The 22,708-nt window shown below is 35.6% G+C and overlaps 1 protein-coding gene and 5 long non-coding RNA genes across 6 annotated transcripts in view; 1 reads left to right on the forward strand and 5 right to left on the reverse strand.

Moving 5' to 3' along the window:
* LOC111516209 (MICOS complex subunit Mic60) overlaps window positions 1-22,708 on the forward strand; it is a 162,617-nt gene that overhangs the window by 36,859 nt on the left and 103,050 nt on the right. The window lies entirely within an intron of this gene.
* On the reverse strand, window positions 1,172-3,653 carry LOC141480657 (uncharacterized). The gene is made up of 2 exons (XR_012464473.1): window positions 2,177-3,653; window positions 1,172-2,098 (listed from the first exon to the last, which is right to left on the reverse strand). It is a non-coding gene; the product is annotated as an uncharacterized lncRNA (long non-coding RNA).
* LOC141480661 (uncharacterized) lies at window positions 4,674-6,055 on the reverse strand. Its single transcript, XR_012464476.1, has 2 exons — window positions 5,679-6,055; window positions 4,674-5,600 (listed from the first exon to the last, which is right to left on the reverse strand). It is a non-coding gene; the product is annotated as an uncharacterized lncRNA (long non-coding RNA).
* Window positions 13,637-16,113, reverse strand: LOC141480665 (uncharacterized). The gene is made up of 2 exons (XR_012464480.1): window positions 14,649-16,113; window positions 13,637-14,570 (listed from the first exon to the last, which is right to left on the reverse strand). It is a non-coding gene; the product is annotated as an uncharacterized lncRNA (long non-coding RNA).
* LOC141480662 (uncharacterized) lies at window positions 17,134-19,615 on the reverse strand. Its single transcript, XR_012464477.1, has 2 exons — window positions 18,139-19,615; window positions 17,134-18,060 (listed from the first exon to the last, which is right to left on the reverse strand). It is a non-coding gene; the product is annotated as an uncharacterized lncRNA (long non-coding RNA).
* On the reverse strand, window positions 20,636-21,976 carry LOC141480663 (uncharacterized). The gene is made up of 2 exons (XR_012464479.1): window positions 21,641-21,976; window positions 20,636-21,562 (listed from the first exon to the last, which is right to left on the reverse strand). It is a non-coding gene; the product is annotated as an uncharacterized lncRNA (long non-coding RNA).

Here is a 22,708-nt window from a genome sequence, read left to right on the forward strand (position 1 = left end):
TATATTCGAACACATATTCGAATCCCTTTAAGGATTCCGTGCTCCGACGGAACACGGAACGGTGAATTGACGACTTTGGTTCCGTGAATGTCTTGCCGCCGAAATTCAAAATTTGTTGTGATACTTTTGGTAGCCATTTGCTAATTTTCGAGTTTATGTCTAAACTTCTCGATTTTTCGGATTAACCAAGTATGATCATCTTTTATAAGAATAGGAAATTTTTATTCTTGGCATTTGGATGCTGGTAAAACATTCAACTCACTTGTTGGATTCGATTGCTGATGGAGAACAGAATCTTACTGATTTGAATTTTGGCTTCTTGGGACAAAAGTAAACCTATAGGCCACACGACACTACAGGCGAGTTGATATTTATCAACGAGACAACTCATATATTCAGAGAATGAGCTCGATCATTCTGTCCAGACTCCAGACGTATCGTCCCGGACATCACTTCCAGTGAACCGTTTCCATCTAATATGAATTGTTTCATTTTAGGCTTTCTTTCATCTGAATACCGCTTCCTCGTGTTAGTATTGCTATAAGACTAGACATCCTTGCATGAATGCCTAATACAGTAGTAGCAGTAGTTAGTAGTTAACCGCTGTTGTACCGATCACAATTGTTGTACGGACAGAGCACTGCAGACCTAAGTTTGTAACTCTAAAACCATTCTTGTTCTGCAAGCCACCTTGAGGGAGACACACACATATAAGCTTAGTTATTAAGATAGGGACAAATAACTTATCAGAGACTAGATTTTTGATGCTTGATCTATTATCTCAACAAAGATTTATGTTCTTCAAACCTGCCCAAAAGGGGAAGAATATTAGTGTAGGATATATGCTTTTATGCCTACGTAGATGAATTCATTCTCTCGACCTACTGTAAGCTGGCGATATAGCTATAAAGGGGTGTTGGTGAGGAAACTTTTTTGCAGTTTGAGTCGAACTGCAGTTCATCGAGCAATACATGAAGTATCAATTCGAATAGTTGAAGTGATGGGTGCAGAATGTATAGTATTCCCTCAGAATATTCGGGAAAGGAATGTATTGAAAATGGCTTTCATGGAGAAATGGAGAGGACAATTTGCTGTAGAAGGAATGAGGGTTAGAGATAGAATTGTCTAGCAGTATTACCTGTTGTAATTTGTAGGAAATCGAACTGTAAACTCTACTGAACCAGGTTTTAATCATGAATATACAAACGATACATTTTATATGTATTAACAATGACATTAAAACTCATTCAATCAACAACGATTTCCAAGGAATCATAAAAACAAGATCAATCGAAATGAAGTGAACGTGGATTACTTCAACACTCCCACTCTTTGTTCACTTCGAAGACGTTACCCACAGACCTTGTCGATTTGTTGAAAATTTTTCTCGTGGTAAGGGTTTGGTTAAAATATCTGCCAACTGGTTTTCTGATTGGGTGTAAACAACAGTGATATTTTTTTCGTTTGTGATGATCATTATAGCTCATCAAGTTTATATCACTTCTATTATCAACAAAAAGTTCCGTTGGATTTGAAACGTCAACATCAATTTCTTTAAGCAACCTTCTCAACCATATTATTTCTCGTGCGGCATCCCAAGCTGCAATATATTCAGATTCTGTCGTGGATGTTGCAACACTTTTGTCGTTGAGATGTCCATGTAACTGGACAACCTGATAATAAAGTAACATAGCCAGTTGTTGAATATCTAGTATCAATGTCTCCTGCAAAATCTGCATCTGAATACGCTTTTAAATATTCGTTGCTCCCACCATTGTATAGAATTCCATAACTTTTAGTACCCTTTAGGTATCTGAAAATACGTTTGACTGCTTTCCAGTGCTGCTTTCCTGGATTTTCCAAATATCTGCTAACACTGAGAATGATATATCTGGACGAGTGACAACCGCTAAAAACATGCTTCTCTGTACGGAATATTTTTCATATATTATTTTTCTTCCTCGTTTTGGGGGCTTTGAGCTGCATTCAGAATAACATTCATTGTGGAAGTCCATTTTGTGTCTCTTATGTGGTGGTTCCACATCATCTCTCTGGGGCATAGTCTTTGATGTTGACGGTTGGTTTATGTTCTTCGAACCTGCCCAAAAGGGGAAGAATATTAGTGTAGGATATATGCTTTTATGCCTATGTAGATGAATTCATTCTCTCAACCTACTGTAAGCTGGCGATATAGCTATATCAAAGGTAAAGTATAACTTCAAAACAGCGACGTCTCAAGTATCGAAGAGACATCCTCCTTTTTTCCTTGGGGAGCCTGGGTTCATTAAAGTCCCCTTAGAATTGAAACATTTGTGCTATAGGTGTAATATAATTTATATCTTATGAACATTTTGGTATTGTTTACAATTAGAAAAGTGAAATCTTCTCACATTTGAAACTTTGTGGCCTCAGGAGCTCAAGGCTCCCTGCCCTGCCAGTATTATAGGGGGAGTCCTATAATAATAATAATAATAATAATAATAATAATAATGTTTATTGTGCAAAAACAGGTTTTATACACAAAGGGAAAAGGGTTAGCCGGAGGCTATCTTCCACCCGTCCCATAATTAGGAAAAAAATAAGCATACAGTAAGAAAGACTACCTATAACAATAACAATTACAATAGACACAAAAATAATATAAAACAAACTATTATGAGATTATAAAGATAACATAAAAGATTACAATCGTTTTTGAACATCTAAGAAATTAATTTTCAAAGTACTTTTGAATTGATATATAGACAAATGCATATACGGTAATAAATTATTTAGATACTTTGGTGCAAAGTAAGAAAAACATCCCTCAAATTTGGTGGTAACATGATATGGAATGGTAAATGTATCTTTTCTTAAATTGATAGAATGATTATCAGATCGCTTACTAAGTAATCTGAACAAGTAATTAGGAGTTTTGCTTTCCAATAGTTTATATAAGAATACAGATATGAGATAACGAATTCTAAACTCAATATTCAGCTGATCTAATTTCAATAAATATGGAGTTACATGATTACGGTAGTTTATGCAGCACACAAATCTCATACAAGCATTTTGTATACGTTGAAGTTTGTGTTTATTATAGTCTGGTAAGAAGTTGTAATACACTGAGCTGCAATATTCAATATGGGGATAAATCAATGATTGAACTAATTTCAGCTTTGTTTCTTGAGAAAGCTGGAACTTAAACTTGTATAAGGATTTCAGTTTAAAAAAACAAGTTTTGTAAATGTGTTTAACGTGCTCGTTGAACGAGAGATTGTTATCAATATATACCCCTAAATTTTTTGCTGAACTCACCCAGTGAATAAAATTTATAAACTGACAGATAAATCAAGGGATTTGTTAACAAATTTGGAATCAACTGAGAAAGGTGTAGATGTTAGGGAAAGGAATTATGAATATTTTAACTGGATTCGAGTTTGATTCGATCGGTTACCGTTTACAGTTAATTTCCCGTTTTTGCAAACAACTATACAAGGATATATTCGAACGCATTAATTATATTCGAACACATATTCGAATCCCTTTAAGGATTCCGTGCTCCGACGGAACACGGAACGGTGAATTGACGACTTTGGTTCCGTGAATGTCTTGCCGCCGAAATTCAAAATTTGTTGTGATACTTTTGGTAGCCATTTGCTAATTTTCGAGTTTATGTCTAAACTTCTCGATTTTTCGGATTAACCAAGTATGATCATCTTTTATAAGAATAGGAAATTTTTATTCTTGGCATTTGGATGCTGGTAAAACATTCAACTCACTTGTTGGATTCGATTGCTGATGGAGAACAGAATCTTACTGATTTGAATTTTGGCTTCTTGGGACAAAAGTAAACCTATAGGCCACACGACACTACAGGCGAGTTGATATTTATCAACGAGACAACTCATATATTCAGAGAATGAGCTCGATCATTCTGTCCAGACTCCAGACGTATCGTCCCGGACATCACTTCCAGTGAACCGTTTCCATCTAATATGAATTGTTTCATTTTAGGCTTTCTTTCATCTGAATACCGCTTCCTCGTGTTAGTATTGCTATAAGACTAGACATCCTTGCATGAATGCCTAATACAGTAGTAGCAGTAGTTAGTAGTTAACCGCTGTTGTACCGATCACAATTGTTGTACGGACAGAGCACTGCAGACCTAAGTTTGTAACTCTAAAACCATTCTTGTTCTGCAAGCCACCTTGAGGGAGACACACACATATAAGCTTAGTTATTAAGATAGGGACAAATAACTTATCAGAGACTAGATTTTTGATGCTTGATCTATTATCTCAACAAAGATTTATGTTCTTCAAACCTGCCCAAAAGGGGAAGAATATTAGTGTAGGATATATGCTTTTATGCCTACGTAGATGAATTCATTCTCTCGACCTACTGTAAGCTGGCGATATAGCTATAAAGGGGTGTTGGTGAGGAAACTTTTTTGCAGTTTGAGTCGAACTGCAGTTCATCGAGCAATACATGAAGTATCAATTCGAATAGTTGAAGTGATGGGTGCAGAATGTATAGTATTCCCTCAGAATATTCGGGAAAGGAATGTATTGAAAATGGCTTTCATGGAGAAATGGAGAGGACAATTTGCTGTAGAAGGAATGAGGGTTAGAGATAGAATTGTCTAGCAGTATTACCTGTTGTAATTTGTAGGAAATCGAACTGTAAACTCTACTGAACCAGGTTTTAATCATGAATATACAAACGATACATTTTATATGTATTAACAATGACATTAAAACTCATTCAATCAACAACGATTTCCAAGGAATCATAAAAACAAGATCAATCGAAATGAAGTGAACGTGGATTACTTCAACACTCCCACTCTTTGTTCACTTCGAAGACGTTACCCACAGACCTTGTCGATTTGTTGAAAATTTTTCTCGTGGTAAGGGTTTGGTTAAAATATCTGCCAACTGGTTTTCTGATTGGGTGTAAACAACAGTGATATTTTTTTCGTTTGTGATGATCATTATAGCTCATCAAGTTTATATCACTTCTATTATCAACAAAAAGTTCCGTTGGATTTGAAACGTCAACATCAATTTCTTTAAGCAACCTTCTCAACCATATTATTTCTCGTGCGGCATCCCAAGCTGCAATATATTCAGATTCTGTCGTGGATGTTGCAACACTTTTGTCGTTGAGATGTCCATGTAACTGGACAACCTGATAATAAAGTAACATAGCCAGTTGTTGAATATCTAGTATCAATGTCTCCTGCAAAATCTGCATCTGAATACGCTTTTAAATATTCGTTGCTCCCACCATTGTATAGAATTCCATAACTTTTAGTACCCTTTAGGTATCTGAAAATACGTTTGACTGCTTTCCAGTGCTGCTTTCCTGGATTTTCCAAATATCTGCTAACACTGAGAATGATATATCTGGACGAGTGACAACCGCTAAAAACATGCTTCTCTGTACGGAATATTTTTCATATATTATTTTTCTTCCTCGTTTTGGGGGCTTTGAGCTGCATTCAGAATAACATTCATTGTGGAAGTCCATTTTGTGTCTCTTATGTGGTGGTTCCACATCATCTCTCTGGGGCATAGTCTTTGATGTTGACGGTTGGTTTATGTTCTTCAAACCTGCCCAAAAGGGGAAGAATATTAGTGTAGGATATATGCTTTTATGCCTATGTAGATGAATTCATTCTCTCAACCTACTGTAAGCTGGCGATATAGCTATATCAAAGGTAAAGTATAACTTCAAAACAGCGACGTCTCAAGTATCGAAGAGACATCCTCCTTTTTTCCTTGGGGAGCCTGGGTTCATTAAAGTCCCCTTAGAATTGAAACATTTGTGCTATAGGTGTAATATAATTTATATCTTATGAACATTTTGGTATTGTTTACAATTAGAAAAGTGAAATCTTCTCACATTTGAAACTTTGTGGCCTCAGGAGCTCAAGGCTCCCTGCCCTGCCAGTATTATAGGGGGAGTCCTATAATAACGGTTGAATAAAATTTATAAACTGACAGATAAATCAAGGGATTTGTTAACAAATTTGGAATCAACTGAGAAAGGTGTAGATGTTAGGGAAAGGAATTATGAATATTTTAACTGGATTCGAGTTTGATTCGATCGGTTACCGTTTAGAGATAATTTCCCGTTTTTGTTTCGTATGCTATATAAGCTCCAGGTTTGATCAAGCGGGTGGCGCTCTACCCTCCATCTTATCCACGCCCTTCTTCACTGTTAAACAGCTGGCGGCCTACCCTGGGAGCTACGATCTCTCTCTATCTAGTCTAAATTTTATTTTGTTAAAAGTGAAGTTCACGCGGACGCCACCTAGTGTTCACTAGCTGAACTTATTGGAATACGGATCCAATAGAAATGTAGAAAATTTTTCTGGCTATGGAATGTTTCATTGTCGGGGTTACATAGTTCGTACCCTCACAAACAGATAACAAAAAAGGTGCCAAATCAATTTTTTTCTTTTCGTGATTTCGTTTTTGGAAATTACATCCGATTACATTACTCAAAGCATTGGGTATCACTATGAAACTATACTGTGACGCAACTCCCTCTCCTAACCCTTGAATTTTTTTAGTACAGAAGAGATGGATATTGAATCATTAATAAATTGGTGGATGTAGCCGTCACTACGTGGTAGGAAATCATAATGAAAAAAAGAGAAATGAAACTCTTTATGTTTTTTACCGCTTTTATTTTTAACTAACGTTACTGCAGTTTCATCCTATACGGTGTTACGGTTTCATTTTGTCATTTATTCTGTTTTGAGGTCGACGACTATTTAAACCTGAAATGAATACTTCCTTGAAAGTTTTGGGATATTTTAATACCTCGTCATTCGTTTAGTTCTCATTCACTGACAAACAACTATACAAGGATATATTCGAACGCATTAATTATATTCGAACACATATTCGAATCCCTTTAAGGATTCCGTGCTCCGACGGAACACGGAACGGTGAATTGACGACTTTGGTTCCGTGAATGTCTTGCCGCCGAAATTCAAAATTTGTTGTGATACTTTTGGTAGCCATTTGCTAATTTTCGAGTTTATGTCTAAACTTCTCGATTTTTCGGATTAATCAAGTATGATCATCTTTTATAAGAATAGGAAATTTTTATTCTTGGCATTTGGATGCTGGTAAAACATTCAACTCACTTGTTGGATTCGATTGCTGATGGAGAACAGAATCTTACTGATTTGAATTTTGGCTTCTTGGGACAAAAGTAAACCTATAGGCCACACGACACTACAGGCGAGTTGATATTTATCAACGAGACAACTCATATATTCAGAGAATGAGCTGGATCATTCTGTCCGGACTCCAGACGTATCGTCCCGGACATCACTTCCAGTGAACCGTTTCCATCTAATATGAATTGTTTCATTTTAGGCTTTCTTTCATCTGAATACCGCTTCCTCGTGTTAGTATTGCTATAAGACTAGACATCCTTGCATGAATGCCTAATACAGTAGTAGCAGTAGTTAGTAGTTAACCGCTGTTGTACCGATCACAATTGTTGTACGGACAGAGCACTGCAGACCTAAGTTTGTAACTCTAAAACCATTCTTGTTCTGCAAGCCACCTTGAGGGAGACACACACATATAAGCTTAGTTATTAAGATAGGGACAAATAACTTATCAGAGACTAGATTTTTGATGCTTGATCTATTATCTCAACAAAGATTTATGTTCTTCAAACCTGCCCAAAAGGGGAAGAATATTAGTGTAGGATATATGCTTTTATGCCTACGTAGATGAATTCATTCTCTCGACCTACTGTAAGCTGGCGATATAGCTATAAAGGGGTGTTGGTGAGGAAACTTTTTTGCAGTTTGAGTCGAACTGCAGTTCATCGAGCAATACATGAAGTATCAATTCGAATAGTTGAAGTGATGGGTGCAGAATGTATAGTATTCCCTCAGAATATTCGGGAAAGGAATGTATTGAAAATGGCTTTCATGGAGAAATGGAGAGGACAATTTGCTGTAGAAGGAATGAGGGTTAGAGATAGAATTGTCTAGCAGTATTACCTGTTGTAATTTGTAGGAAATCGAACTGTAAACTCTACTGAACCAGGTTTTAATCATGAATATACAAACGATACATTTTATATGTATTAACAATGACATTAAAACTCATTCAATCAACAACGATTTCCAAGGAATCATAAAAACAAGATCAATCGAAATGAAGTGAACATTCGTTCACTTCGTTTGTTCACTTCGAAGACGTTACCCACAGACCTTGTCGATTTGTTGAAAATTTTTCTCGTGGTAAGGGTTTGGTTAAAATATCTGCCAACTGGTTTTCTGATTGGGTGTAAACAACAGTGATATTTTTTTCGTTTGTGATGATCATTATAGCTCATCAAGTTTATAGCACTTCTATTATCAACAAAAAGTTCCGTTGGATTTGAAACGTCAACATCAATTTCTTTAAGCAACCTTCTCAACCATATTATTTCTCGTGCGGCATCCCAAGCTGCAATATATTCAGATTCTGTCGTGGATGTTGCAACACTTTTGTCGTTGAGATGTCCATGTAACTGGACAACCTGATAATAAAGTAACATAGCCAGTTGTTGAATATCTAGTATCAATGTCTCCTGCAAAATCTGCATCTGAATACGCTTTTAAATATTCGTTGCTCCCACCATTGTATAGAATTCCATAACTTTTAGTACCCTTTAGGTATCTGAAAATACGTTTGACTGCTTTCCAGTGCTGCTTTCCTGGATTTTCCAAATATCTGCTAACTCTGCTCACTGAGAATGATATATCTGGACGAGTGACAACCGCTAAAAACATGCTTCTCTGTACGGAATATTTTTCATATATTATTTTTCTTCCTCGTTTTGGGGGCTTTGAGCTGCATTCAGAATAACATTCATTGTGGAAGTCCATTTTGTGTCTCTTATGTGGTGGTTCCACATCATCTCTCTGGGGCATAGTCTTTGATGTTGACGGTTGGTTTATGTTCTTCAAACCTGCCCAAAAGGGGAAGAATATTAGTGTAGGATATATGCTTTTATGCCTATGTAGATGAATTCATTCTCTCAACCTACTGTAAGCTGGCGATATAGCTATATCAAAGGTAAAGTATAACTTCAAAACAGCGACGTCTCAAGTATCGAAGAGACATCCTCCTTTTTTCCTTGGGGAGCCTGGGTTCATTAAAGTCCCCTTAGAATTGAAACATTTGTGCTATAGGTGTAATATAATTTATATCTTATGAACGTTTTGGTATTGTTTACAATTAGAAACACAAAACAGCCACACATAGAAATGTAAGTTAAATGGCAACACTTGGTTATATGTTACGCGGCTGCCAAACCAGGGATGGCGACACTATCGGGGTTTTCTCCAGTTTTCTGTAATGAATCACGTGTCTTCTGCGCGCGCATGATTCAAATTACTGTTTACAGAAGAAGAATGAACTTAAATTAGGTAGGACGTAGGACGTCCGTTAGTTTTGTTGTGATAATAATGTATAAATATGGTTTAGGACTGTTTTCCTTTTGAAATTGTGTTTTTGCTTGTGTACTGTCAGTTTCATATTTTTATTTATCGTAATGAGTACTTCCGAACATAAACGATATCGAAAAAAGTGCTGCGTTCCTTCTTGTGAGGATAGGAAGAGTAGTCAACATCGGTTTCCCAAAGATGACCCCGCTGTTTTCGATGTTTGGTTCAAGAATATAAACATTTCGCTGTTGAAGATAAAATTACTAGCAGAAGAGGTTTAAAACGACATGCTGTACCTGTTTTATTTCTTCCTGGTAAGTAAGCATAATCCTTACTCCTTTCGATATCTTGCAATTCTAGTTTATATATCTTATTCATCATATTCTCATTATTAAACAACAATTTGATTAACCACGTATCGAGTGCACCATAAGTATTGCTATATGAATTTGCAGAAAAATAGAGATGTTATCATGTGGTTGAATAATAGTGTTCTCTATATTTTCAGAAACTATCGAAGAACCAAGAGGTATGGCAAGAATGAGTAGGTCTTCTGTGGCAGGTAAGAATTATTGTAAAACTGTAGTTCCAAAATATATGTAGTTTATAGAAAAAAATCCATACAAATGCTGCAATTTCATTTTATAGGCCAAGAACAATATGAGGACATGTGTCAGCCCTCCACTTCCATACCTGAGCAAGAAATTTGTTTTGGTACACCTTCCAGAAATGAAATTATCAGTGTTACCCAAGGTATGAATAGAAAAATCTTGGAATGTTCATCATACACAGCAATTTGTTAATTTTACACAATATATGAAAGAAAGAAAGAGAAATTATATATTCATGTAATTTTTCAGGTCATGGAAGCTGTGATAATAGCTATATAAACCAGCCATCAACTTCCACTTTTGAGCAAGAGCAAGAAAGTCATTTCCGGACACCAACAAGGAATAGAATAAGCGTTTGTGTAATTTTACAAATATTTCACAAATTTTGAGAAAAATAATACTGGAGCAACTATCCTTTAACCTAGACAACTGTTCAGATCATTCTGACAATGATTCAAAACTGTGTCATCTGATTGTTAGATGCTGTTTGTATTTTTGGTGTAGAAAAGTCAATTTGGTTACTAGGGGAAGAGATAAAAAATTCATTAGGTTTTTGAACACCCAGACAAACAGCGATTTCATTGATCCAATTATATTGTCTGCTCATGAAAAATTTTTGAAGAAAAAGAATCGTTTATTGAAAAAAAATTAGTGTAAGTTGAGGTTTACGTATTTCCAATAAATTTTGAACTGACTTCATATAGTTTCATTACTACATTTACACAAATTTAACTGAAAATAAATATGGTTGATCATAATTGGAGGTAATTCAGTTCACATATTTATTGTTGCTTCACTTGTTGATATTTTTGATTGGTCAAGGTTTTTCCCAGATGATTTCTGTGGAATCAAAACCTGACCGGTAGTGAAGCAACAATAACAATAAATGATGAGATTGGAACCTGTGGTGTAACAGTTGAAACTTTTCCTAGAGATCAATCTCCCTAACACCAAACTGATATTTTTGCACTCGACGCGCGTTGTGCTATCAAGGTTAGCATCTTCAGGAGAAGAAAATTGATACTGTATCAATTTTCTTCTTCTGAAGATGCTAACCTTGTTAGCGAAACGCGCGTCGAGTGCAAAAATATCAGTTTGGTGTTAGGGTAATTGATCTCTAGGAAAAGTTTCAACAAAAAAGTAAAATGCGAACAGCCACTATTTGAATTTCGCGCTATATCTCTTAGGTTCGGCTGCCAAACACTGGAGGCGCTGAGAAAAGTGGTTCTGTCGTCAACATTGCCGTTACCGTTCTATGTGTGGCTGTTTTGTGATTAGAAAAGTGAAATCTTCTCACATTTGAAACTTTGTGGCCTCAGGAGCTCAAGGCTCCCTGCCCTGCCAGTATTATAGGGGGAGTCCTATAATAATAATAATAATAATAATGTTTATTGTGCAAAAACAGGTTTTATACACAAAGGGAAAAGGGTTAGCCGGAGGCTATCTTCCACCCGTCCCATAATTAGGAAAAAAATAAGCATACAGTAAGAAAGACTACCTATAACAATAACAATTACAATAGACACAAAAATAATATAAAACAAACTATTATGAGATTATAAAGATAACATAAAAGATTACAATCGTTTTTGAACATCTAAGAAATTAATTTTCAAAGTACTTTTGAATTGATATATAGACAAATGCATATACGGTAATAAATTATTTAGATACTTTGGTGCAAAGTAAGAAAAACATCCCTCAAATTTGGTGGTAACATGATATGGAATGGTATATGTATCTTTTCTTAAATTGATAGAATGATTATCAGATCGCTTACTAAGTAATCTGAACAAGTAATTAGGAGTTTTGCTTTCCAATAGTTTATATAAGAATACAGATATGAGATAACGAATTCTAAACTCAATATTCAGCTGATCTAATTTCAATAAATATGGAGTTACATGATTACGGTAGTTTATGCAGCACACAAATCTCATACAAGCATTTTGTATACGTTGAAGTTTGTGTTTATTATAGTCTGGTAAGAAGTTGTAATACACTGAGCTGCAATATTCAATATGGGGATGAATCAATGATTGAACTAATTTCAGCTTTGTTTCTTGAGAAAGCTGGAACTTAAACTTGTATAAGGATTTCAGTTTAAAAAAACAAGTTTTGTAAATGTGTTTAACGTGCTCGTTGAACGAGAGATTGTTATCAATATATACCCCTAAATTTTTTGCTGAACTCACCCAGTGAATAAAATTTATAAACTGACAGATAAATCAAGGGATTTGTTAACAAATTTGGAATCAACTGAGAAAGGTGTAGATGTTAGGGAAAGGAATTATGAATATTTTAACTGGATTCGAGTTTGATTCGATCGGTTACCGTTTACAGTTAATTTCCCGTTTTTGCAAACAACTATACAAGGATATATTCGAACGCATTAATTATATTCGAACACATATTCGAATCCCTTTAAGGATTCCGTGCTCCGACGGAACACGGAACGGTGAATTGACGACTTTGGTTCCGTGAATGTCTTGCCGCCGAAATTCAAAATTTGTTGTGATACTTTTGGTAGCCATTTGCTAATTTTCGAGTTTATGTCTAAACTTCTCGATTTTTCGGATTAATCTAGTATGATCATCTTTTATAAGAATAGGAAATTTTTATTCTTGGCATTTGGATGCTGGTAAAACATTCAACTCACTTGTTGGATTCGATTGCTGATGGAGAACAGAATCTTACTGATTTGAATTTTGGCTTCTTGGGACAAAAGTAAACCTATAGGCCACACGACACTACAGGCGAGTTGATATTTATCAACGAGACAACTCATATATTCAGAGAATGAGCTCGATCATTCTGTCCAGACTCCAGACGTATCGTCCCGGACATCACTTCCAGTGAAACGTTTCCATCTAATATGAATTGTTTCATTTTAGGCTTTCTTTCATCTGAATACCGCTTCCTCGTGTTAGTATTGCTATAAGACTAGACATCCTTGCATGAATGCCTAATACAGTAGTAGCAGTAGTTAGTAGTTAACCGCTGTTGTACCGATCACAATTGTTGTACGGACAGAGCACTGCAGACCTAAGTTTGTAACTCTAAAACCATTCTTGTTCTGCAAGCCACCTTGAGGGAGACACACACATATAAGCTTAGTTATTAAGATAGGGACAAATAACTTATCAGAGACTAGATTTTTGATGCTTGATCTATTATCTCAACAAAGATTTATGTTCTTCAAACCTGCCCAAAAGGGGAAGAATATTAGTGTAGGATATATGCTTTTATGCCTACGTAGATGAATTCATTCTCTCGACCTACTGTAAGCTGGCGATATAGCTATAAAGGGGTGTTGGTGAGGAAACTTTTTTGCAGTTTGAGTCGAACTGCAGTTCATCGAGCAATACATGAAGTATCAATTCGAATAGTTGAAGTGATGGGTGCAGAATGTATAGTATTCCCTCAGAATATTCGGGAAAGGAATGTATTGAAAATGGCTTTCATGGAGAAATGGAGAGGACAATTTGCTGTAGAAGGAATGAGGGTTAGAGATAGAATTGTCTAGCAGTATTACCTGTTGTAATTTGTAGGAAATCGAACTGTAAACTCTACTGAACCAGGTTTTAATCATGAATATACAAACGATACATTTTATATGTATTAACAATGACATTAAAACTCATTCAATCAACAACGATTTCCAAGGAATCATAAAAACAAGATCAATCGAAATGAAGTGAACGTGGATTACTTCAACACTCCCACTCTTTGTTCACTTCGAAGACGTTACCCACAGACCTTGTCGATTTGTTGAAAATTTTTCTCGTGGTAAGGGTTTGGTTAAAATATCTGCCAACTGGTTTTCTGATTGGGTGTAAACAACAGTGATATTTTTTTCGTTTGTGATGATCATTATAGCTCATCAAGTTTATAGCACTTCTATTATCAACAAAAAGTTCCGTTGGATTTGAAACGTCAACATCAATTTCTTTAAGCAACCTTCTCAACCATATTATTTCTCGTGCGGCATCCCAAGCTGCAATATATTCAGATTCTGTCGTGGATGTTGCAACACTTTTGTCGTTGAGATGTCCATGTAACTGGACAACCTGATAATAAAGTAACATAGCCAGTTGTTGAATATCTAGTATCAATGTCTCCTGCAAAATCTGCATCTGAATACGCTTTTAAATATTCGTTGCTCCCACCATTGTATAGAATTCCATAACTTTTAGTACCCTTTAGGTATCTGAAAATACGTTTGACTGCTTTCCAGTGCTGCTTTCCTGGATTTTCCAAATATCTGCTAACTCTGCTCACTGAGAATGATATATCTGGACGAGTGACAACCGCTAAAAACATGCTTCTCTGTACGGAATATTTTTCATATATTATTTTTCTTCCTCGTTTTGGGGGCTTTGAGCTGCATTCAGAATAACATTCATTGTGGAAGTCCATTTTGTGTCTCTTATGTGGTGGTTCCACATCATCTCTCTGGGGCATAGTCTTTGATGTTGACGGTTGGTTTATGTTCTTCAAACCTGCCCAAAAGGGGAAGAATATTAGTGTAGGATATATGCTTTTATGCCTATGTAGATGAATTCATTCTCTCAACCTACTGTAAGCTGGCGATATAGCTATATCAAAGGTAAAGTATAACTTCAAAACAGCGACGTCTCAAGTATCGAAGAGACATCCTCCTTTTTTCCTTGGGGAGCCTGGGTTCATTAAAGTCCCCTTAGAATTGAAACATTTGTGCTATAGGTGTAATATAATTTATATCTTATGAACGTTTTGGTATTGTTTACAATTAGAAAAGTGAAATCTTCTCACATTTGAAACTTTGTGGCCTCAGGAGCTCAAGGCTCCCTGCCCTGCCAGTATTATAGGGGGAGTCCTATAATAATAATAATAATAATAATGTTTATTGTGCAAAAACAGGTTTTATACACAAAGGGAAAAGGGTTAGCCGGAGGCTATCTTCCACCCGTCCCATAATTAGGAAAAAAATAAGCATACAGTAAGAAAGACTACCTATAACAATAACAATTACAATAGACACAAAAATAATATAAAACAAACTATTATGAGATTATAAAGATAACATAAAAGATTACAATCGTTTTTGAACATCTAAGAAATTAATTTTCAAAGTACTTTTGAATTGATATATAGACAAATGCATATACGGTAATAAATTATTTAGATACTTTGGTGCAAAGTAAGAAAAACATCCCTCAAATTTGGTGGTAACATGATATGGAATGGTAAATGTATCTTTTCTTAAATTGATAGAATGATTATCAGATCGCTTACTAAGTAATCTGAACAAGTAATTAGGAGTTTTGCTTTCCAATAGTTTATATAAGAATACAGATATGAGATAACGAATTCTAAACTCAATATTCAGCTGATCTAATTTCAATAAATATGGAGTTACATGATTACGGTAGTTTATGCAGCACACAAATCTCATACAAGCATTTTGTATACGTTGAAGTTTGTGTTTATTATAGTCTGGTAAGAAGTTGTAATACACTGAGCTGCAATATTCAATATGGGGATAAATCAATGATTGAACTAATTTCAGCTTTGTTTCTTGAGAAAGCTGGAACTTAAACTTGTATAAGGATTTCAGTTTAAAAAAACAAGTTTTGTAAATGTGTTTAACGTGCTCGTTGAACGAGAGATTGTTATCAATATATACCCCTAAATTTTTTGCTGAACTCACCCAGTGAATAAAATTTATAAACTGACAGATAAATCAAGGGATTTGTTAACAAATTTGGAATCAACTGAGAAAGGTGTAGATGTTAGGGAAAGGAATTATGAATATTTTAACTGGATTCGAGTTTGATTCGATCGGTTACCGTTTACAGTTAATTTCCCGTTTTTGCAAACAACTATACAAGGATATATTCGAACGCATTAATTATATTCGAACACATATTCGAATCCCTTTAAGGATTCCGTGCTCCGACGGAACACGGAACGGTGAATTGACGACTTTGGTTCCGTGAATGTCTTGCCGCCGAAATTCAAAATTTGTTGTGATACTTTTGGTAGCCATTTGCTAATTTTCGAGTTTATGTCTAAACTTCTCGATTTTTCGGATTAACCAAGTATGATCATCTTTTATAAGAATAGGAAATTTTTATTCTTGGCATTTGGATGCTGGTAAAACATTCAACTCACTTGTTGGATTCGATTGCTGATGGAGAACAGAATCTTACTGATTTGAATTTTGGCTTCTTGGGACAAAAGTAAACCTATAGGCCACACGACACTACAGGCGAGTTGATATTTATCAACGAGACAACTCATATATTCAGAGAATGAGCTCGATCATTCTGTCCAGACTCCAGACGTATCGTCCCGGACATCACTTCCAGTGAACCGTTTCCATCTAATATGAATTGTTTCATTTTAGGCTTTCTTTCATCTGAATACCGCTTCCTCGTGTTAGTATTGCTATAAGACTAGACATCCTTGCATGAATGCCTAATACAGTAGTAGCAGTAGTTAGTAGTTAACCGCTGTTGTACCGATCACAATTGTTGTACGGACAGAGCACTGCAGACCTAAGTTTGTAACTCTAAAACCATTCTTGTTCTGCAAGCCACCTTGAGGGAGACACACACATATAAGCTTAGTTATTAAGATAGGGACAAATAACTTATCAGAGACTAGATTTTTGATGCTTGATCTATTATCTCAACAAAGATTTATGTTCTTCAAACCTGCCCAAAAGGGGAAGAATATTAGTGTAGGATATATGCTTTTATGCCTACGTAGATGAATTCATTCTCTCGACCTACTGTAAGCTGGCGATATAGCTATAAAGGGGTGTTGGTGAGGAAACTTTTTTGCAGTTTGAGTCGAACTGCAGTTCATCGAGCAATACATGAAGTATCAATTCGAATAGTTGAAGTGATGGGTGCAGAATGTATAGTATTCCCTCAGAATATTCGGGAAAGGAATGTATTGAAAATGGCTTTCATGGAGAAATGGAGAGGACAATTTGCTGTAGAAGGAATGAGGGTTAGAGATAGAATTGTCTAGCAGTATTACCTGTTGTAATTTGTAGGAAATCGAACTGTAAACTCTACTGAACCAGGTTTTAATCATGAATATACAAACGATACATTTTATATGTATTAACAATGACATTAAAACTCATTCAATCAACAACGATTTCCAAGGAATCATAAAAACAAGATCAATCGAAATGAAGTGAACGTGGATTACTTCAACACTCCCACTCTTTGTTCACTTCGAAGACGTTACCCACAGACCTTGTCGATTTGTTGAAAATTTTTCTCGTGGTAAGGGTTTGGTTAAAATATCTGCCAACTGGTTTTCTGATTGGGTGTAAACAACAGTGATATTTTTTTCGTTTGTGATGATCATTATAGCTCATCAAGTTTATATCACTTCTATTATCAACAAAAAGTTCCGTTGGATTTGAAACGTCAACATCAATTTCTTTAAGCAACCTTCTCAACCATATTATTTCTCGTGCGGCATCCCAAGCTGCAATATATTCAGATTCTGTCGTGGATGTTGCAACACTTTTGTCGTTGAGATGTCCATGTAACTGGACAACCTGATAATAAAGTAACATAGCCAGTTGTTGAATATCTAGTATCAATGTCTCCTGCAAAATCTGCATCTGAATACGCTTTTAAATATTCGTTGCTCCCACCATTGTATAGAATTCCATAACTTTTAGTACCCTTTAGGTATCTGAAAATACGTTTGACTGCTTTCCAGTGCTGCTTTCCTGGATTTTCCAAATATCTGCTAACACTGAGAATGATATATCTGGACGAGTGACAACCGCTAAAAACATGCTTCTCTGTACGGAATATTTTTCATATATTATTTTTCTTCCTCGTTTTGGGGGCTTTGAGCTGCATTCAGAATAACATTCATTGTGGAAGTCCATTTTGTGTCTCTTATGTGGTGGTTCCACATCATCTCTCTGGGGCATAGTCTTTGATGTTGACGGTTGGTTTATGTTCTTCGAACCTGCCCAAAAGGGGAAGAATATTAGTGTAGGATATATGCTTTTATGCCTATGTAGATGAATTCATTCTCTCAACCTACTGTAAGCTGGCGATATAGCTATATCAAAGGTAAAGTATAACTTCAAAACAGCGACGTCTCAAGTATCGAAGAGACATCCTCCTTTTTTCCTTGGGGAGCCTGGGTTCATTAAAGTCCCCTTAGAATTGAAACATTTGTGCTATAGGTGTAATATAATTTATATCTTATGAACATTTTGGTATTGTTTACAATTAGAAAAGTGAAATCTTCTCACATTTGAAACTTTGTGGCCTCAGGAGCTCAAGGCTCCCTGCCCTGCCAGTATTATAGGGGGAGTCCTATAATAATAATAATAATAATAATAATAATAATAATGTTTATTGTGCAAAAACAGGTTTTATACACAAAGGGAAAAGGGTTAGCCGGAGGCTATCTTCCACCCGTCCCATAATTAGGAAAAAAATAAGCATACAGTAAGAAAGACTACCTATAACAATAACAATTACAATAGACACAAAAATAATATAAAACAAACTATTATGAGATTATAAAGATAACATAAAAGATTACAATCGTTTTTGAACATCTAAGAAATTAATTTTCAAAGTACTTTTGAATTGATATATAGACAAATGCATATACGGTAATAAATTATTTAGATACTTTGGTGCAAAGTAAGAAAAACATCCCTCAAATTTGGTGGTAACATGATATGGAATGGTAAATGTATCTTTTCTTAAATTGATAGAATGATTATCAGATCGCTTACTAAGTAATCTGAACAAGTAATTAGGAGTTTTGCTTTCCAATAGTTTATATAAGAATACAGATATGAGATAACGAATTCTAAACTCAATATTCAGCTGATCTAATTTCAATAAATATGGAGTTACATGATTACGGTAGTTTATGCAGCACACAAATCTCATACAAGCATTTTGTATACGTTGAAGTTTGTGTTTATTATAGTCTGGTAAGAAGTTGTAATACACTGAGCTGCAATATTCAATATGGGGATAAATCAATGATTGAACTAATTTCAGCTTTGTTTCTTGAGAAAGCTGGAACTTAAACTTGTATAAGGATTTCAGTTTAAAAAAACAAGTTTTGTAAATGTGTTTAACGTGCTCGTTGAACGAGAGATTGTTATCAATATATACCCCTAAATTTTTTGCTGAACTCACCCAGTGAATAAAATTTATAAACTGACAGATAAATCAAGGGATTTGTTAACAAATTTGGAATCAACTGAGAAAGGTGTAGATGTTAGGGAAAGGAATTATGAATATTTTAACTGGATTCGAGTTTGATTCGATCGGTTACCGTTTACAGTTAATTTCCCGTTTTTGCAAACAACTATACAAGGATATATTCGAACGCATTAATTATATTCGAACACATATTCGAATCCCTTTAAGGATTCCGTGCTCCGACGGAACACGGAACGGTGAATTGACGACTTTGGTTCCGTGAATGTCTTGCCGCCGAAATTCAAAATTTGTTGTGATACTTTTGGTAGCCATTTGCTAATTTTCGAGTTTATGTCTAAACTTCTCGATTTTTCGGATTAACCAAGTATGATCATCTTTTATAAGAATAGGAAATTTTTATTCTTGGCATTTGGATGCTGGTAAAACATTCAACTCACTTGTTGGATTCGATTGCTGATGGAGAACAGAATCTTACTGATTTGAATTTTGGCTTCTTGGGACAAAAGTAAACCTATAGGCCACACGACACTACAGGCGAGTTGATATTTATCAACGAGACAACTCATATATTCAGAGAATGAGCTCGATCATTCTGTCCAGACTCCAGACGTATCGTCCCGGACATCACTTCCAGTGAACCGTTTCCATCTAATATGAATTGTTTCATTTTAGGCTTTCTTTCATCTGAATACCGCTTCCTCGTGTTAGTATTGCTATAAGACTAGACATCCTTGCATGAATGCCTAATACAGTAGTAGCAGTAGTTAGTAGTTAACCGCTGTTGTACCGATCACAATTGTTGTACGGACAGAGCACTGCAGACCTAAGTTTGTAACTCTAAAACCATTCTTGTTCTGCAAGCCACCTTGAGGGAGACACACACATATAAGCTTAGTTATTAAGATAGGGACAAATAACTTATCAGAGACTAGATTTTTGATGCTTGATCTATTATCTCAACAAAGATTTATGTTCTTCAAACCTGCCCAAAAGGGGAAGAATATTAGTGTAGGATATATGCTTTTATGCCTACGTAGATGAATTCATTCTCTCGACCTACTGTAAGCTGGCGATATAGCTATAAAGGGGTGTTGGTGAGGAAACTTTTTTGCAGTTTGAGTCGAACTGCAGTTCATCGAGCAATACATGAAGTATCAATTCGAATAGTTGAAGTGATGGGTGCAGAATGTATAGTATTCCCTCAGAATATTCGGGAAAGGAATGTATTGAAAATGGCTTTCATGGAGAAATGGAGAGGACAATTTGCTGTAGAAGGAATGAGGGTTAGAGATAGAATTGTCTAGCAGTATTACCTGTTGTAATTTGTAGGAAATCGAACTGTAAACTCTACTGAACCAGGTTTTAATCATGAATATACAAACGATACATTTTATATGTATTAACAATGACATTAAAACTCATTCAATCAACAACGATTTCCAAGGAATCATAAAAACAAGATCAATCGAAATGAAGTGAACGTGGATTACTTCAACACTCCCACTCTTTGTTCACTTCGAAGACGTTACCCACAGACCTTGTCGATTTGTTGAAAATTTTTCTCGTGGTAAGGGTTTGGTTAAAATATCTGCCAACTGGTTTTCTGATTGGGTGTAAACAACAGTGATATTTTTTTCGTTTGTGATGATCATTATAGCTCATCAAGTTTATAGCACTTCTATTATCAACAAAAAGTTCCGTTGGATTTGAAACGTCAACATCAATTTCTTTAAGCAACCTTCTCAACCATATTATTTCTCGTGCGGCATCCCAAGCTGCAATATATTCAGATTCTGTCGTGGATGTTGCAACACTTTTGTCGTTGAGATGTCCATGTAACTGGACAACCTGATAATAAAGTAACATAGCCAGTTGTTGAATATCTAGTATCAATGTCTCCTGCAAAATCTGCATCTGAATACGCTTTTAAATATTCGTTGCTCCCACCATTGTATAGAATTCCATAACTTTTAGTACCCTTTAGGTATCTGAAAATACGTTTGACTGCTTTCCAGTGCTGCTTTCCTGGATTTTCCAAATATCTGCTAACACTGAGAATGATATATCTGGACGAGTGACAACCGCTAAAAACATGCTTCTCTGTACGGAATATTTTTCATATATTATTTTTCTTCCTCGTTTTGGGGGCTTTGAGCTGCATTCAGAATAACATTCATTGTGGAAGTCCATTTTGTGTCTCTTATGTGGTGGTTCCACATCATCTCTCTGGGGCATAGTCTTTGATGTTGACGGTTGGTTTATGTTCTTCAAACCTGCCCAAAAGGGGAAGAATATTAGTGTAGGATATATGCTTTTATGCCTATGTAGATGAATTCATTCTCTCAACCTACTGTAAGCTGGCGATATAGCTATATCAAAGGTAAAGTATAACTTCAAAACAGCGACGTCTCAAGTATCGAAGAGACATCCTCCTTTTTTCCTTGGGGAGCCTGGGTTCATTAAAGTCCCCTTAGAATTGAAACATTTGTGCTATAGGTGTAATATAATTTATATCTTATGAACGTTTTGGTATTGTTTACAATTAGAAAAGTGAAATCTTCTCACATTTGAAACTTTGTGGCCTCAGGAGCTCAAGGCTCCCTGCCCTGCCAGTATTATAGGGGGAGTCCTATAATAACGGTTGAATAAAATTTATAAACTGACAGATAAATCAAGGGATTTGTTAACAAATTTGGAATCAACTGAGAAAGGTGTAGATGTTAGGAAAGGAATTATGAATATTTTAACTGGATTCGAGTTTGATTCGATCGGTTACCGTTTAGAGATAATTTCCCGTTTTTGTTTCGTATGCTATATAAGCTCCAGGTTTGATCAAGCGGGTGGCGCTCTACCCTCCATCTTATCCACGCCCTTCTTCACTGTTAAACAGCTGGCGGCCTACCCTGGGAGCTACGATCTCTCTCTATCTAGTCTAAATTTTATTTTGTTAAAAGTGAAGTTCACGCGGACGCCACCTAGTGTTCACTAGCTGAACTTATTGGAATACGGATCCAATAGAAATGTAGAAAATTTTTCTGGCTATGGAATGTTTCATTGTCGGGGTTACATAGTTCGTACCCTCACAAACAGATAGCAAAAAAGGTGCCAAATCAATTTTTTTTCTTTCGTGATTTCGTTTTTGGAAATTACATCCGATTACATTACTCAAAGCATTGGGTATCACTATGAAACTATACTGTGACGCAACTCCCTCTCCTAACCCTTGAATTTTTTTAGTACAGAAGAGATGGATATTGAATCATTAATAAATTGGTGGATGTAGCCGTCACTACGTGGTAGGAAATCATAATGAAAAAAAGAGAAATGAAACTCTTTATGTTTTTACCGCTTTTATTTTTAACTAACGTTACTGCAGTTTCATCCTATACGGTGTTACGGTTTCATTTTGTCATTCATTC

The sequence above is a fragment of the Leptinotarsa decemlineata genome, unplaced genomic scaffold (assembly GCF_025532065.1).
Source record: "Leptinotarsa decemlineata unplaced genomic scaffold, Ldec_3_MD MMD2_P_RNA_scaffold_12, whole genome shotgun sequence".
Taxonomy (NCBI): Eukaryota; Metazoa; Arthropoda; class Insecta; order Coleoptera; family Chrysomelidae; genus Leptinotarsa; species Leptinotarsa decemlineata.